We start from the raw sequence: 18,908 nt of genomic DNA, 5'->3' as shown, positions 1-18,908 counted from the left end.
TTTTTAATTGCCCTTTGATTTCTCCTCCTTACCATTTATTTGCTGCCTGATAATTTTGTGAGTGGCTGAGATGCAGACAGCAAAACCAAAAGACCCAACCAAACCCAAAAATGTTGTGCTTTTATCGCTGCTAGATTTCGCTTGCGAAGTGGAACTGCAGCCTACTGTACAATTTGCTTTACTGTGTTTTCTGAAATGGAGACACATATGGTGCAGTGATGCAGTTCTCAAGAAAGAGAAGTGTCTGTGGTTGTGCGTCACTGCAGTTCCCCTTTCTGATGGGAGCTAGCTAAAGAGAAGATGCAGGTTCCCCTAAGACAGCACAAAACTGTTGGGGATGGATGGGAATGTTGGGAACTGGAAAGACAGACCAAAGCCTTCTACAAACTTGTATTTTGCATGGTCAGTGAGAGATTTTAACCCTGGGTTTGTGTGCCTTGTAACTCTCTCCCCCTGTCCTTTAAAAAAGCCAGGCCTCTTTGAACTTTGCCAAATGAAGGTCCAAAATGAGTCACCTGGCAAAGAGTTGGCTGGGTGAGCGACGCGGTGCACGAGCAAAGAGCAGAGATCCTTCCCAACAACAGCTGCCCGGCAGACCTGGGCCGGGGTGGCGCTTCAGTTGTTACCTTGGAGAACTGGCCAGGTAGCCCTTCCCCCCCACAAAAACCCTGCAAACAAAGATGTGTTGAGGTGTGAAACTTTTGAAGGATCACGAGTAACTGTGGAATTCATACTTTGTAATGCTCACTGCATGAGTAAACCCGTAGTATTTCTTGAGACTGTTAAACAGATCCGTGACCATAAGAGGCATTAGGCTCACATCTGTAGGGTTCTGCTTTTCTAACATATGCTGAGCTTGTAGTTGTCTCACTTGCTTTATCAAAGAAACTTATAAGGAATTATTAAGCCCTTTCTTCTTGTCCTTTAAGCTTTAGGTCTGTACAGGTGGTGATAATAATGTGAATATGAGCAATATGCCAACCGCTGGACACAGCTGAATGCAAAGGGAAAGGAGGATTTTCTGGAGAGCAGTGTCTAGGGCAGAAGACTGATATTTGAAATGCTAATAGTGGCTAGGAGCCAGCATACTGTTAATAGCAAACTGTTTTCTTTGGAGGTAAGCACTGCCCTTGCTAATACGTCTTTGTTTTTAATATTTATTGGTACTAAAAAGCCCTCCATGCAGAAACTGAACTAATATTTGGCAAACAAGATGAAGACAGCATCTGATGGTCCTGAATGATACAAAGATTGTTTCTTTTTTCATGCTTCTGAATATGCTGTGATTTGGAGTAGCACACAGAAAAGAAACACATCTCATGTTGTATCTGTATAACGACTGCCAAAAATATTGAAATGATTTACCAACAAGTAGTTATTTTTCTCCATAAAGGTTTATGGCTAAGCATTGCAGCATTCTTGGTAGAATCCTTTCTTACTGTTTCTGTCTAAATATTTCTGTTTTATGGAAGGAAGTTGAGCAAATAAACCGCTCATCATCATAGCTCTCTCTAAGTTTAGAATATCCTTCCAGTTGCAAAAGAAGTCCTTTAAGAGGTCAGCTATATATTAGCTTTGTCTGAAGTTTATCACAGATTAAAACCCCATGGCTTATTTTAGGAAGGCTTTTTACTTTGTTTTGGGAACCTCTTTCTTCAGATGCTCTCCGTAGACCTTTGGATTGCAGGCAACATTCATGTCGGGGTCAGATGGACGTTCTGTTCTTATGTCTGTCCCAAACCTATCTGGAGATACTGTCGTGCTGGGTACAGAAGCTGCCGACCTGCAGCAGTTTTTCTGCTTAAGCTTAATTGGTATTCCAAGCTTGCAGCTTGTGTTATCTTTTACTGCTGAAATTTGATGTTAAGATGCTGAGTGTCTTTGTAAACCCCAAGATAAGCTAACCTCTAAGCAGTATAAGCAGGAAAATATATTGATTTTACAGAAGTAAGACTGCTAATGTGAAACTACATATATGTTAGTATTTCTGCCTACATAAACATGTGTATGTGTATGTATACATGGAAACAACTTTTATTTATTCAGTCCGAACAGGAGAGACTCTGCCAAACTCAAATGCAAATATCAAAAGATCATCTTGGATGTGGTAACACACCCAGAATAATTTAAACGGTTTCGGGATTTTTTTTGTTTGTGGTTTTTGGTGTTTGTTTTTCCACATGTGATGGGAAATAATGGTAGTTTTGCGGATATTTTTTGGTTTTTTTTCCTTTATAGTCATCCCAGGGCTCTTTTTTTGGTATGCTGGTATTTGCACAGCCACTGAAGGCTGATTATGACTAAATTCAGCAGATGGCTCGCAGAAGACATGAGCTTTAACGCTGGGTGGTGGAACTGTGGCATTATTCACAGTGACTGCCAGCCACACACCTGCACTGCTGCCTCTAGTCATTTGTGTGTAGCTGTCCTGTTTGTTGCCTGTATGGGGTCCTTTTTCCAAGGTGGTGTGAAGTCAGGTGTATTTTTGGTTAGTTCAAAGCCATAACAAGATACTGTTAATAAATAGATATTAATTAAAGAAACACAGCTGTATGTAGAGACACCTCATATACCGCAGTAGACGGGTAGTTTCTATGAGGCTCCACGTACTGGCTCCCACTCTGACATCCATGTCTCGTGTTCAGAGCTGTCATACGGGAGAGTCTTGGCAAGTGACCCACCCCTGCCGTCAGTTCGGGGTCCCCATCCCCGAGTGCTACAGAAGAGCTCTAGGAGGGAATATCTGCATCTGGGGTACCTTCTCTGCCTGCTCACCACCGTGGCTAAAGTCACCAGCCCCCTCAGTGCAGGTAAGAGTGCTGTTTGCTCTGCGTCTCCTTTGAGTGAGGCTTCTGATGGAACCAAGGCAGCAGTCTTGCCTGGGCAGAGCCGCAGGGAATGACGAGCTAGTCTAGCTAAAAGAGCAGTACATCTTTTAAAAGCAATTCCCTGGAGTTGTGAGGGAGATCTTGGACTTACTAACTACTCACACCAAATGCCTCTGCCCAGTGGCTGTCTTGTCGGAGTGCTGAGCTCTGCCTTTGTGACAAGGACACTGAGCATGCGCTATGCTTTGATAATCCGTGTTTCTGTGATGTCTGTACAAGAAGGATATCCTGTGGCTCTTTTCCTTGACAGCAGCCAGCAGGTGGGGCATATAGGAGTTCAATAGCACCAGGCACAGCGACTCTTGAAATCCTGCTCCAGAGGTAAAGTCCTTGTGTAGAACTCGGGGTGGTTTCCAGTATTTGGAGCCACGCTCCAGGCAGCGGCAAAGGCGGCAGCTGGTCGATGTAACGCTCTTCCCCTGCCCCCTCGGAGCTGGGGCAAGCACTGAGAGCACGGCCACTGAGGGTGAAAGGCAGTGGACTTGAAGCTCAGAAAGCAAAGGTTACCCTTGTACCTTTTCCTCATTTCTTATTCATTTTAATTCTCAGATTTTTATACCAACTGGTAAGGTTGTTGTGGCGGACATAGTCTTTTAACATGTCTATGTACTTTGCATACTACAAAATACCTTTGACCACTGCTAGTGCTCCAAGGCAGATGCTGCAACACAAATCATAATTTACATAATTCTTCTGCACAGAGATAAAGTTTAAAATTAATTCTAGGTAATGGCACACACACAAGCTATTCTATACTGCATTTCAATGCAGATATTGAAATGCCTTTAGAAGTTAATCACATAAAATCTAGTAAGCTTACGTTATCACTGGGGAAAAGAAAGCCCTCTAGCAACAATTATGTGTACATTTTTGAATAATGTTTCCTGAATGTGGTGGCTATGCTTCATGAACCATGTATGTACTTCATTTGCATGAGGGTGTTTCTATAGACTGATGTAAAACGAGAGGTGTGCAGATAGTCCTGGACTTCTACAGCTTGGGATTGGTTGGACTTGTAGAGGAATCTAGGTAATTAGAGCCTAGTAGTACTTCTGTGTGCTTAAGAAAAAAACCCAACCGCTTCCAAGTAAAGTTTTCCACTGGCCCTGTTTACATTAAGCCAAAATTACACCCCATCTTTGTCAAGTCTTTGGCTACAATAGAACATTGTGCCTCCCTCAGAGGACTGGAATCCTTAGAAGCGATTTTGGTTTAGAAGAAAAGGGAAATGTGTTTGGAATTAAAGCAGAGAACAACTTGATCGTTTCATATGAAAAGGTGGAGATTGTGGGCAAATAGTTCTGGAAAACCATAGTCAAAGGGGTGGTGCAGCATTGCTAGTAAGCCCTTGGTGTTGGTGAAAGGTGTTAACGTGTACTGAGGAATGTAATTCCTCACTGTACAATTGCAACCTAGGCCTCTCTTTGCTAGAGATTAAATGGAAAAAAACCCCACTGAATACTACATTCAAACAACGTTGTGCTGTATACCTATGTAACAATCTTCTTGTGAGATATATGTATATATACATGAAAACAAAGTTGTATTGTTTCGCTGGTAGACTTTGTTAGGATCACTTTCTGATTTATATATATGAATAATTATTTTTTTAAACGCATCTTCTTATAGTAGGCAGGAGAGAAGAAAAAAAAAAAAAGAAAAACCCTGGTTACCAAAATAAAAGTTAAATGTGAAGTGGCTATGACTGGAATTTGTTTCAGAACCTGTATTACACAGGTGACTGTGACATTGGATGTGCCCTTGTATTGTTTAGAAAGAGAAGTATTAGATTTCCCTGTCTGGCTGGGAAGCACGGTTATTTTTTTTACTCCTCCCCTTGGGGTCTAAACCAGTGTTTCATATTGAGTGTAGGGATCTCTTTGCCTTCACATCCCACATCCCACATAAAAGCAGCACCGTTTTATGGACTCTGTGTTAGCTTTTTGTGGATTTCATGTCTGGATGAACTGTAGGTTTGTTAGAATTAAATATGTGGCTGAAAGATTGCAAAATTTTGTATTTGTATCTGTGTGTGGTATTTTTAAACAGAAGTTTCAAGCAAGGATCTGCAGTAGTCCCTCAAGTGATGGCAAAGAAAAGTGGGAAAATGTTGGTGTGTAACACTGACTGAGTCAGTAGTGTGCATTAAATATGAATTTATGCACATGCTGTAATGTGTGTATTGAATGAGAGGGGGGAGGTGGGAAAAATCTTGCTGCGTAGACCTGGAGTTGGGGGACCTTGGCTGTGCTTCTGGTCTGCTGCTGCGTGACCAAACAAACAGTCACTAAGTTTTTGCTTTTCTGCTTGCTTTCTTGCACTTTCTTTGGCCTACTGTGGTTGTAAAGTTTCCTAACCAGGGTTGGTCTCCACCTACACTTTACTCTGACCAGCTAATCTGTGCTAAAATTACAATTTCTTTTTTCACAGTGGGATTCTAATACAGCTTAATAGCTTAAAATACTCTATTTTCCAGGTGTGAATACTTCTAGAATGTAACCCCAATGCAGCTATATAAATATAAGTATTATTTATATTAATATAAATAAAAAGTAAATAAAACTGTTTGCTTGAAAATAGTTAGCAGATCAAGAGTTTTGCTTTCATCCCATCCTGCTTTGCTCTGCTCTTAGATACAGTCCTCAGTTCAAGATTCCTAACTTCCGAGTCACAGCATGATGTGATGATATACATTGTGTTGGCAAGAAACATATGCGCCATGACACAGTAGTTGTATATGTATAGTCAGCATTTCCTCTGGAATATTTCCTGAATAATATTTGACATGCAGTTCATGTTCCTGCAACAGGCAGAGTAAATATGTTCATGACTTCCAAATAGGAGCTGCATGTGCGGGAGCTGTGTGTGTAATTAATCCCTGTTATTGTTTTCCAATATAAGTCTTCAAGTTGGCTGCATATATTCGGTCATTTCAATGCTCCAGTTATTTGGATCTATGTAACAGCACCGCTTAACCCTTTCTTGCACCATTCTTATATATTACTTACACCAGTAAGGTAACTGTTCACGTGAATGACAGGAAAACACCAATAAATTGGCTTTTGCATTTACTATTAAAAAGCCTATGTTAAAGGCCGGAATCTGATGCCATAAAAGCTTTGTGTAGGACAAGTATGAACAAGAACTGGGTAAGGAATTTTGAAATGCAAGTTTCATTTGTGCTTTTTGTGCTCCTTCACACCATGAGGACAGCCATAAGGCAAGTTCTCCTGTTGTGTGTCACAGGAGTCCACTGAACCCTAGAAACAGAACCTGACTCCAAAGAGCTGTTTTCTTAAGTGTAGAAGACAGTTTTTCCCTAAGGAATTCCATCAGGGAGCTTCTTTAATGTTAGATGTGACATGAATTCGCCTCTTGAGACATGTAGGTATTGCCCTGGATTGGTGCATCTGTATGACTGCTAAATTATGATTTTATAACATATTAACGTATGTAGCTTAATCTTGCCACAGAGGTAACATAAGTGACAGAAACTGGGTTTAACGCCAGTAAGACTTGTTCACTGGACCAAAGCAAACACTTGAAGTTGCATCACTCCAATCACTGCTGATGTGATGCTTCCCTTCTCTGTCACATCTCAAGTACAGTTTCAGCCAGGGTATACCCCAGGTTTAATCCTGGTTATGGTACTTTGTGAATTAAAAAGGGCATGTTTGAACTGAAGCGAAGTATGCATGCTAATCAGCTAGCATTTGTAACTAATTGTAGGGCTATGGCCATCCACGCTTGTCTGCTGTAGGAACGCTTGAGATCCAAGCAGAAAGCTAGCTATTTTTCATGACTGAAGGTTAAGGTTCTTCCATAAATTGCAATAAAAAAGCAATTACACCGAAGTGAGATCCCACAATAGAAATGGAAGAATATTGCCCCAGTAATTTCAATTTAAGCTGTCTTAGTGAAAAAACATGTGCACAAATGAGACATAAAGCAATTCTACATAAACTACTTAAGCCTGAAGTGAAGCACCACTCACCTGCTCCTGTAAATTATTTCCCTGGCCTATAAAATCATCTTATACCGAAAGTAGCAAGTGAGGTGTCCCTGAGACCACATACACCTGCAAACACGATGTGCCTGTATTTAATTGTTTTTGAACTGTGGTATCAATAGAGCAATGTGTTTATGAATACAGGCCTGGGGTGGCCAGTAGCAGGACATGCAGTCTCTTCCCCATCACCTATTCAGTTCACACACCTCTTCCTCTAGACAAAACATCATCCTCTAGATCTAAATATGATGCTCTTCTAACAGTGGTTAGAAGCTGTTCCCGTCTTAAAAATCCATGTAGACATTAACGTGAGGCTTGGCCATCACTCAGTTTTTGCATGTTTACGACTGATCCAGGTACTGGTTGTTTTGGTGGTGTTTGGTTCATTCTTTTTTTTTTGAACGGAAGTATGTGTTCATTGGAGACAACATTAAATTGGTATAAAACTTCCCTAGATTCATATAGCTTTCTCCTTTTCCCAGACTCGTTCAAGATCCTTTGGCAAAAGGTCAGTATTGTAATATTGCCACTTCATCTCCATTCTGGCTGGTGGCAGGTTTGCTGATAAAATGATAACGTGGAGGTTAAATGGTGAAACTGCTGTGTCTGAGACTGTCACTCTGGCATGTCATAAAAGAAACCTCGACCATTCTGTTCACATAAAAATGCCCTTCTCAGAATAACCTATCCTTGTTTTGCTACCACTGTACTATTTAAAGGGAAGGAAGAGGTGGTCTTCAAATCACAATAAATGCAATACCTGCAAATATTTTGATTTTTTTTTTTTTCCTTAATAGACTATATAGTCATATAAGCTTACTTGAGACTTGAAGAGGAAATGTGATCTAGGGATACATGTATATTTGCCAAAAAACTGTTAAAAGATCCTTGGTTTGCAGAGCTGGGTATTTAAATTACAGAATTGAAGTTGTCTCTGCAGTTTTCTTCACCCCTGTGTACGGATACGTTATGACGCAGTGTTAAATGACTACAGACTGGTTTATTCCTGGCAATTCTGCCTCAGCGTACAGGATAATTCATGTACTGCATGAGGCTCTTGGACATGCTGTAGTGAATGAGTTGAAATGAACCTGGCGAGTAGGTCAGGAAGCTACAGAGCAGAAGGGATGGTTTTGTGCTGAAGGGGGCTGAAGGCTCCCTGGCTTTGGTGCTTTTTTCTCTGGGCAGTTCAGAAGATAGTTACTACAGGAATCTCTTTAGGTAGATTGAGCGTATCTGTGCAGCACGCTAATAACGTGTGTTACAGGACTACCTGCAAAAGAAGAGCTCTGACATAGACTCATGTTCAAAAGGTTATCTAAAACGCATGTAATGAACCCTGTTACGCTGATGGGTACGGTGGGGGCTCTCCTACCTGTTCCTGAGCTCTTTGTGTACCTGCATGTCTCACTTTATTGTGTAATATTATTGCTTTGCATGAACAGAAGAACACTGGCAATAGGTAAGCCTTAGAAACATGGAGCATATTTGCAGCATCTGTGCACGCTCGTATCCAGGTTGGGGTTGTAGGATGGCTTTTTTTAATGCTCTCTGACTCGCCTGAGGAGTGATCGGTTGTTTAGCAGTAATCTGGACTGCATTCCTTACCTATTTCAAACTGCTCCCGCAGGTACTGTCAGCTTTAGCTACATGTTATGCAAACCTTGTTCTTTAAGTTCGTCCTCAAGCTTGTGGCGTTCGTAGCATTTACATGTGGTTTTGGGGTTGTACACACGGTAAGTGAATTTGTAGTATTTGGACAAATGCAATGCTTCCTTATCTCAAGCACATCTGTCTTCAGTGATACCTGTTGTTGATGCCTCTGCATCTGTGAGGCTTGGCTGGAGGCAGCAGAGCCTGCTCGTGTTTTGGCCACTGTTCTAGAGTTTCTTTTTCTTGCCTTTTCAAGCTTTCTTCAGAATCCATTAGGCTACAACATACGGTGAGATTTTTGTCAAGAGGAAGAAGGATCTATGTATCATTGCTAGGCAAAATAGCAGAACATTGTTAGCCAGCTGTGAGAGAACTCAGGAGGAGCCAGTATGGTATGTTCCAGTTCTGCTGGCAACTGTTTGCCCCAAGTTTATTCGACTCGTTTAGACTCAAAGAGGAGATGCTAACTTGCCGGTTTGGGTCTTGGAGTTTTCTTTGTGCTGCACAGAGAAAAATCTGATGCACTCGGCTAAATGTTTTATTTGCTATGGGAATTTGCTTTGGCTAATGCAGCTTTTAAGACCTGTTGGTTCATTCAGAGGTCAAGGAACATTTATGTAAGAGAGTCTTCAATAACATTCCTTTAACTTGGCAAGTTGAAAAAGCACAGCGCCAGTTTTTCTCCTCTTTTGAGTATTAAATTTTTGCGTGGATCCTTTTGACTTCCAACCAGACAGCGAAATTGCTTTTAAAATCTGAAGACGGCATCATGTAAAGGCAGAGACATACGCTGTGAGTTAGTTTCCATTGATTTTATTTTTTCCCTACCTCCCTGTTAATGAGGGTTAACCCTAACCCCAGCACACTAAGAGTTTTCAGCTAAAAAGGTATACAAAGGTAAGATTTGTCTAAGCTCATTTAAGTCCAAGTTATCTGCTATTAAGACTTTTCACTCATCCAAATATTCTGGAGAGAACACGTGTGAGGGAAGGCTCATACTCTGTGTGTAGCTGCTTCTCTTTGCTGAAGGATCTGCCGTACTTTGGTGTTTTCTGTATTTCTCTGGCACTTGCTATCTGTGCTGCTATGTCTCAAGTCCATAAAAACCCAAAACACTCTTCGGTAAATTCCAGATTAAAAGCATCAGGTGAGGAAACAATTTGAACTGATTTTTTTTCCTTTAGAAGGGTAGGATAGACAGACTCTTCGGTCACATGCAGCGAAGTGGGTTGAAGGGTGATTTACCTGAGCTGCCTCCTGTGACTTCAAGCAATAAGAAAAAGCAAATGTCTCTCCACAGAGCCGTCATAGCAGTTAAATGCTCTTCCTCCCACTTCCATATGCAGTTACCGCGTGTTGTGTGCACAGAGTTCATTTTTGGTTTATGTAAAGCTGAAGGAGCAGGAAAATTTGGGACACATTGCTGAGAAGCAGGATGAGATCCCCAGCCTCCTCCTCAGTTGCTAGTTACCAGAGGACTTCAGGTATCACAGAAGTACCTGAAGGAGAGGTACTCTTGATTTTCCTCCTTGTTGCCATTTCCCTTGGGACAGAATTGTATTGGTTGGTTTATTATGCTGCTGTATTGACAGTTCCTGTGCTCTGCAAGTGTGAACTGTAGTTTTTTTCAAAAAAATAATAATTGTGTTTTTCAGTGTGGAATGCTGTGTTTGATGTACACTTGGGTTTTTGTGGCGGGTTTTTTTTTTTGTGACCCGGGGATTTAAACAACTGTAACCCAGCCCCTGTGTGCAAATACCTGCTCACAGCACTGAGCTTGAGTTGCAAATACTGCCAGAAAGCTTACCAGTGTATCTTACTGCCACAGTTACCCTGTGCTACCTGGGCTCAAACTGGGCAAACCAGCCTTGCACAGGGTGATTTCAGCTGGGGAGGGCTGAGCCTGTGCAGCTACAGAAGATGAGCTGGAAGCAGCTCTGTTGCTCGGAGGCTCAGTGCCGCTGCTCAGTTAGCATCCACACAGCGCGTCGCCAGCCTTTCGTAGAAAAGCACGGTTGCATCAAAATGGCCTGGTTAGGAGGGGTGTCCCGACTGGCGCTGGGGTGTCGCTCAGTAGGGTGATAGTTGACATGGACAAAAACCGTGCTGGTGAGTGAGGAGGAACCAGGATGAACCAGCATGTGGCAGTGTGTGTGTGTCAGAGCCTTGCCCTGTTTTGTTTGAAAGTGGAGACAGAAGCCTGTCGGTTCAGTGGAAACAAGATAGAGCCAAGCATCTTTCATCTGCTTATATAGTCTCCTTCTTCACCTGGCATCACTTCACAGAGAGCTCTCAGGCAGGAGAGCGAAGCCTGCAGGACCTCACCTTGAGAGGGGATGCGGTGTGCGGAGGGGCGGCTGCCCATCTCGGGAGCCACTGGGCAAGGACTGGGAACATAAGTGTGCACACTTTTTTTTTTTCTTGCCCAGGCTCACAAACACAAACTGGGAACATCACTGGGGCAGTGAGGCAGTGTGTACTCACATATTGTTGAGTTGGAAACCAAAATGGCAGGAGGAATAGGGAATCTGAATTAAAAAAACAAAAACAAAAAAAAACAGAGCCAGGGGGAGGGGGGGAAATAAAGATGCCTGGATTTAAGAGCTTGCTTCTGGGGCAATATTCTAAATAACTGTTTGGTCAGCTCTGCTGTCCTGCTGCTGCTTCTCAGAAGTAGTTTTTACCTGTGCGTGATTTTTATCATCGAGAGTGGGGAGAACCAATTTCTTGGGTGCCTCGGTAGCGTTAGGACGCTTAGCCATTTCTGCTGCTTAGAACCAAGCCAGCAGTGGTGTATGTTCAGCACAGCCGCTACTCAGAAAGTCAGTCCTATCCTTTATCCTGGTAGAATTAACTGCTGAAACTGAGAAAAATGCAATGCTTAACTGAAGGTGCAACTTATGACACGTAATGATTGTACTGGTCAGAAACTGGTGGGAAACCTGGGGAAGAAGTTGCCTTTCCTTTCTTAGGGCAGTGGCGCAGTATTTCAGTGTTGGTTTTTGCTATGGCTGAGCAAAGTCACATCAGGATTTCATTATCAGGCAGAGCTTTAGCTGGTTTGGCATGTCCCTTGCCGTTGCATTTCCAAACTGGTGATGATGTGCACAGGAGGCAAGAACAGCAGAAGAGGTCAGGAGTTATGGCTGTGCGTTTCTACCTGAGGCAGAAGATGCCTCTAAGGAAAAACCTGGAGCCAGACTTGAGCGACCAGAGCCATCTGTGCTCTGGAGCACAACGCTGCAGAGGCAGCATCGCCGCAGAGACCTCTGACTTGTGCTTTGCATTGTGTCTCTGTCAGGATTTCACTCCTGGGTCAGAGCTAACCATTCCTAAGCTTGCAGCGATTCTTCTGTGAAATGTTTTCTGACAAGCTGGCAAGGACTCCTTGCTCCGTTATCCCCAGTGGTTAGTGCGTCAGTGTTTGGCAGTCTGTTATCCTGACCACGTTCCCTCCTCTTACTTGCTGCTTTCTCATTTTATTTGTCATATTTTGTACCTTTTACCTGTAAGGGCTGTAACTGCTGTATTTTGCAGTTGGTTGGGCGGCAGGGAGGCAAGGGAGAGGGAAAAGGAGGCAAGGGAAAGGAAGAGAAAACCCAGCAGATAATGTCTTTTTTTGTGTGAGAAGCCCTGGGTGGTGGAAAAAGTTGTTTGTAAAGCTCTGAAAAAATTTGCATTGCCCTTGAAACATGTTTGGCCTTTTTTTATCTTATTACAGTTCTTGCAGTTATACCTGGGGTGAACTAATCTCTTCATTAGCTACGTCTGACTGCTCAGGCGAACGTATCCTTCAGTTGGGTGAGCATTCTGACATTATTTTTATGCAAAGGGATGTCACCATTTTTTAATGGTACATCCCAGGGGGTGGCTAAATCTTTTCACTGCTGAGACACATCTTTTGGCTTTTAATGAAGTTTAAAAACACCAGCATACTAATTACTTTCTAGTGCCTAAATACACGTGCATGTATACAGACACCTACATCTATGGTCTCCTTTGCTCTCAACCTCCTCTTGGATTTCTGAAGAGTGTTCATTCGTAGTTATTTGGTTCCAGGCTTACTGATGGCTGCTTGTGACTGATGTTCGTGTACCTTAACACAAAAACATGACAGTGAATCTTCTTTCAATGTGTTCTGTGAAAACGGAGTGTTTCAGTTTTGAAGAAGGGTGCTGCAGCTGCACGTTACCGTATGGTGCTTTGATCAAAAATTTGATGATTTGCAAAAATTTGCAAGTGCTTTGCATTTTCACATGTATAACTAAAATCTGCGAATGTGACTGTGATCCATAGCCGCGGGCGCAGAGCTTGAGGTGATACGAACTAGGAGAGCCGTCTTTGACATGCTTCCTGCGCCCTTCTCCCTGTGCATCAGGTCGGTGCCGGGTTGAAGTGGGGGTGCCAGGGGTGTTGCACCTGAGCTGCGGAGAACCAGTAAGAGTAGTGAGTGCCTGCGTTAAGTTTACATCCTTGCTGTTCTGTCTCTGCCTTCTCTCTGCTTCCCGTTTCTTCCTGTGTTTACACTGGTCTCTGTGCTGCAAAAATGGAATGTAGCAGATGAACCGGATTGTATCAAGCCAATGCCATGTGAAATGGAGATCGTCTCCTGTCAGACTTTGATGCAAATCAGGAAAGATTTCATAGGGACCTACAACTGGAAGGGGCACAGTGTTTGTTCTAAGCTGTCCATACGTTCTAATCCTATCTAGGCTGAAAATCCTAATCTAGCCTGTGGAGTGACACCTTAAAGCAGGGGTCCTCGAACTACAGCCCACAGGCTGGATACAGCCCCCCAGGGTCCTCAATCCGGCCCCCGGTATTTACAGACCCCCCCTGACCCCCCTCCCCGCCAGGGGTTGGGGGGGGAAACCAAGCAGCCGCAGATGGCTGCCTGCCACTTCATCCGTGCGCCAGCCCCCTGGTTAAAAAGTTTGAGGACCCCTGCCTTAAAGCAATGTTAATGTTTGCCCTTCCCACTCGTGCTGGGACATAAGTCCCAGCTTCAGTCCTCTTATGTGTAGAAGCTTTATTCTGATTTTCAGGATGAATTTTATTGCTGGCTACTTTGTACCCCTTCATTCTTTTGTCATCAGCATCTTCTAACTGAAGTTTTTCTCCCTCCTTTTACGCTCTTTTCATGATGTTTTCAAAGAAATGGATATTCCAAAAGGGATGTCAGAATCTGTATCTGCATTATGCAAATGGCATCTCAGTCACCTGTTAAAACAACTTCTCCAGCCTACCACGATGTACGTATTATTAGAGCATTAAGTGCCTTTGGCAGAAGAGCAGGGAGAATAGAAGGCGTCTAACTATGAAGGAGGAGTCCACAAAGGGATATTTTACACGCAGGATGTACAGAAGGCGGTACACTGCTGGGCTCTTCTCCCCTCTGTCATCTGAAGGGATGTCATGAAATGTGTTAGTTATTACGAAGAAAGGCTCTAGCTCTGTTTGGTTGCCCTACATACACGCTAGCTTTAAAAAAAAATCTGTGGTTTTGCTGCTGATCTGGTAGTGATTTCCTGACTCTGAAAGGAAAGGTCATGATTTTTAATTGCACTGTAGTAGAAACTCATGTTGATAGTACATGTGGCATTTGTTTGCAAATGTAGCTTTATTCTGTGGAAGTTTAGCAGTAAACATTGACTACCAGAATACCTGCCAACAACTGCCTCTTCCACCAGACCTTTCTTGTGGGTTGACTACAAGACTAACAGTGCATCTTTCTTTACTGAGTTGACTTTTCAGCTCCTGAGCTCACTCTTCAGCTAAGCCAGATATGTTGCTGCGCTAAGGAATGGTGCTGCTATGCAGTAGGAGCACACCGTCATACCAGGGTTTTTTGATATATCACCTTTCAATGGTTCCAAAGCGTTTCGTTGGGTGCCGTAAGATGGTTTATTTGCTTACGTAGTGTTCTTTGAGTACAAGAGGGTAACTTCTTTCATTGGTACCAACATCAATCCGTAACAAGTCAAAGATGATGACGGTGCAGCTCTGGGGAGCTGGCACTGAGCGGCTCGCCCACGGTATGGGCTGGTGAGAGCACGCTTGCTCTCCAGCACCACCACATAAAAATGTTACTGTCAGAAAACATAAATCACAGCTGCAAAATAATTCATATGTTTGTGTATATTTTCCAGTCTAAAACTCACTTTTTTGATACTGATTACTTTCATCGTTTGTGCTTTTTTCTAATGACTTTTAAGTGCCTTCTCAGATATATTTTCAAGACTACTTATCTAGTAAACAATACTTAAATGGGGTATTTCACTATCTAGGACAAATAAATCTAGATTTTCAATAATCAAAAAGCATTACTGGTTGGCTTTTTTTCCCAGATTTTCCATACAGCTAGCATATTGAAAACAATGCAGTTTTCATAGTCCTTTTTGATTTTAGGCCCTAATACAGCACTCTAATAAAACCCTTAAACTTTGTTTCTAGGTAAGACTTTACGTGTTTAACCTATAAATTCCAGACAGTTCTTTGCTGAAGTCGAAACTGACCTGGGAAAGGGTATTGTGGGAGGTGGTGGCCCTTGAGATAACGGGAGGGAGGAAGGTGCTCTTTGTGCTTTGAGGCTCTTCCCGGATGGGGATTAGTTGGCCTTCTAAGATTATTACTGAGGGGGAGAAATGATTCCTGAAGGAATCAGGGTGTCTTATATGGTCCAGGGGGTTTGGAAGATGTTTGGAAATGTGTCCTCAATAGCAGTATTTCTCTATAAAATTAATGTTGTGCACCTTTTTTCTGTTAAACCTTTTAAGTGAAAACTAAATACCAACTAGGAAAGTTTTCAGTTTAAATTCAAAACGTCGAGAGAACATCACAGCCTGACCTAAACCCTCACTGGACCTCTCTGTGGTTTGAGTTAGGTTGAATATTTGTAACCAGTTCCCAACACAGATTTGCTCTAGGTTCATTCCAGTGGTTCATACAACTCCCCCTCCAAAGTTTAGGGGGGAAAAAAAGAGTGAAGGGGAAAAGGGGGGCTTGCTGCAGACAATCACTTCTGTGTGTTTCAGTAGCTCCTTGAAGAAAGGCTTGTTTCCATTTTTCTGGGTGGGTCAGTTCTGGTTTTCTTAGAGCGACGATGAAGGAATTTGGGTTCTTGAAGGAAAAAAACCTGTACATCATTTTAGACCAAATAAAAATACATAAACTCACTAAAGATCCTGGCTGGCTGAGCATGTTAAAATTGCTGCTGCTCAGTTTCTGCTGCTGCTTTTATCCACTCTAACTAGACTGAACTAGCATAGCTACATTAGCTGTAGGTAGAGTTGCACCCTGCGTCCGCCGCGTATCTCCATCTGCGGAGTTCTGTCAGTCTTCCAGTATTTTCCAAACTGAAACAAGCAGCTTTCCAAATATTTTGTGGCACCCTGGTGCACCTTTCTCTCAAAAACGCTGATAGAGTGAAGTGCCTTTTACTGCTTAATATACTTTCCTGAACCAGCTGCAAACCATTTGCAGTTTTTCCTCTCTGAAGCACAGTTTGGGGAGATTTTGCAGTAGAGAGCGTGGGTGTGAGGTGCAGAGCCGATGCCCAGGAGAGGGCAGCCCTGCCCAGAGGAGCGCGAAGGTGAGATGCCCGAGCCATACATTGGAAATTTATTTCTTTGGCATGCTGCAAGCGAGCCAGGAATGATGTGCCTGATAACACCAGAGTGGGATAAAAAGCAGTTGTTTTTCAAGAGGCATTTAAAAGATGAGATTTCTTTCCTTTCAATGAGATCTCATTTTGGTTTGCTTTGTTTGTTGGGTTTTTTTATTATTATTATTAAGACACTAATTTAGAATTAAATAATATTATTAACTACTTTGGTCAAGACTTTACCTACCCTTGGTGTATTCAAACAGCGTAATCCGAGCAGAAATAACATTTGAGTAGTCTGTGCTGCTGCCAAGTTTTTGAGAAAGTCAGACTGCTGCATTGGTGCAAGCCTCTGGCTCATCACCCAGACTTGGTGTTTGCTAGTGATGGGACTGGGTTTTAGACATGAACCTTCTCTCCAGGAGCAGAGTGAGTGTTTTCTTCACTTGATTTATTCTGTTCATTCAGTTTAATCCAAAAAGCCCAGTTCACTCACAGTTGAGGAAATGGAATGGAGGAGAGGGAACTTGCAAAGGTAGGGATGCTGCTTTTACTCTTTGACTGTAGCAATAAAAACAAGCTGTGATGTACTGGTGCTAAAACCCTGCCAAACAGAGCAACAAAAAGTGTTTAGTTCACTGATTACAGACAATTCTTGATTCAATAAACCAGTTGTTTTCCATTGCAAAACAGGAGGTCTTTTTTGTGCATTCAGCTGGTTTTTTAAAAATCTTTTTAAGGTTTGGCAGTTGTAAGTTTCAATATACTTTATTAAAAGTAGTTAATCACTCTTAATTCAAAATTTATTCAGAACCTTATTAATTATATGATACTAAAATGAATGTATTATGTATTGTGGTGATGGAAGCGTTAAGTTCAGAGGTTGTATTTGCATTTCTTAATGGTTACAAATTATGAGCGAATATTTTCTTATGATAATTAAGGTCCCTTCCAACCCAATCTTCCTTAAAGATTCCTTATGATCTTTAAGGTCCCTCCTGACCCAAACCATTTTGTAGTTTTGTAATAAATAAAATTGGCAAATACAAACCAGGATCTAAATCCTTACCCTGAAGAAAGGTTCTTTGTGAACGAAACTGTTTTTTTTAATCCATGATGGCCTATAATAGATCCCTTGGTAAAACACTGGGGCACTGGTTGTGTAACAAAAGTTAATACTCAGCAAAGGGACATGTCTGTCTCTGCAGCAGATGTTTCCAGGTGCTAGCAATCCCATATCCTAAGAGGATGGGAATTCCAGCATCAGATCTGGTTCTGTGCTATCTATGTGTCACTTCCTTTTCACTTACAGGTCCCCACCTTGGTACTGCAGGGATTCTTTGTGCAGTCAGACTGTAAGAACTTACTGTGATTGTGATTGATATATTATCTCTCTCTTTTTCACTTCCCCTTTGTCTTTGAGTTGGGCTAATGAATTCACACTAACAAATCCAGGCTATGCTGGTGTTTATTCCTTAGGTGTAAGCTGGACATCCTGGGAAACTGGAGTCCCCTTCCTGCTGGGTAGGCTTGCCAAAGGCAGCCAGGTTTCCATTGAAATCCCAGCACCTCTGTGCCCCAGTCCTGAACTGAAGAACCCGAAAGCAGGAGTGCTTTCTTACCCTCATTTTCATCCATGTTTGTAATTTTTCAGCAAGTATCACTGACGGGGTGTTAAGTAACTTATGAAAGTAAGAAACTAAGCCAAAGTATTGGAATTGTTTCGTTATAGTAGGCTTAGATCTATTTGTAATTCTTGGCCAATATCAAGGTAAGTTTGATCTGATCTGTTGCTTTACTGATTATTTCAGTGTTTCGTATTTAGTGTGTACAACACATTTTGCATGTATAGTATTTATGAAAGAAGAGATCCACATTCAGTTAATGGTACGCACATATGAAGTGAATGACTGGCCACTGTGATGTTTGGAAAGGCAAAAGAATATTTGTTAGAAATGTCTTCTTATTTTCCTATAAATGTAAGAGTGTGCTTCTTGCTTAAAATATTTATTTTCAGATTCTTTTTGAACATACTGTGCTAGACTTTTAATGGAAATGCTAATGTGAATGGTGCTATGGCAGTGATTATATACAGTATAGAAGGCGGTAGCAGTGCCATTAATAACACACTGTCGACACGTGTAGCATCAGGCAAGCCAGACCGCAGCCATTGCTTCCAGTGGGAAGCACTGTTGTAGCTTGCTTTCTCCAAGACCTTTCAAATGTGCTGTGTTGAAGTAGGGTCTATGTTACATGTACATAGGAATAAATACTCCCTCATTTGGAAGAGTGTGAAAAATCTTATTTTATTTTTTTCAAAACTCAACCAAAAGTTTATTCTTGGAAGGAAAGGGTTAACTCATTAGTAATAATCTTCTTATGTCTCCTAAATAAGTTAAATGCCAGTTCATGAAAATAATCTGACTTGGAAATTACATTGGTCATCCTTTGGTTGCTTTCTGTTGTATTTATCATTAAAAGAACAAAGTAGATGAGTAAAACTGTGCTGAAAAAATAACCTGCTAAGTAAATATCTGCTTTATCTGTTCAAGGAGAAGACATACATCACTTGTGAATAAGTGATAGGCAAATTTGAAAAGATTTTTGTGGCCACCATTTCACTAAAAGTGGAATTTTCAGATACTAATCTAATTACCAAATTATAACCCAGATCTCTTTAACCTTCGTGCTGAGGTGATGAAGCACGAGAACAAGCTCATTCCAGAAGGCAGCCTGAGTGCTGCCTGCTTTATAG

At 42.0% G+C, this 18,908-nt stretch overlaps 1 long non-coding RNA gene across 2 annotated transcripts in view; it reads left to right on the top strand.

Annotated features, from left to right (window-relative positions):
• Positions 1-18,908, top strand: part of LOC121084720 — an 83,377-nt gene that overhangs the window by 15,030 nt on the left and 49,439 nt on the right. For both annotated transcript variants that reach the window (XR_005826848.1, XR_005826849.1), the window contains exons 6-7: positions 930-1,117; positions 2,646-2,810. This is a non-coding gene — a long non-coding RNA (uncharacterized LOC121084720). The remainder of the gene's footprint in view (positions 1-929; positions 1,118-2,645; positions 2,811-18,908) is intronic.

Source organism: Falco naumanni, chromosome 1 (genome assembly GCF_017639655.2).
Source record: "Falco naumanni isolate bFalNau1 chromosome 1, bFalNau1.pat, whole genome shotgun sequence".
Classification (NCBI taxonomy): Eukaryota; Metazoa; Chordata; class Aves; order Falconiformes; family Falconidae; genus Falco; species Falco naumanni.
This window is presented reverse-complemented; position numbering and strand designations above follow the sequence as displayed.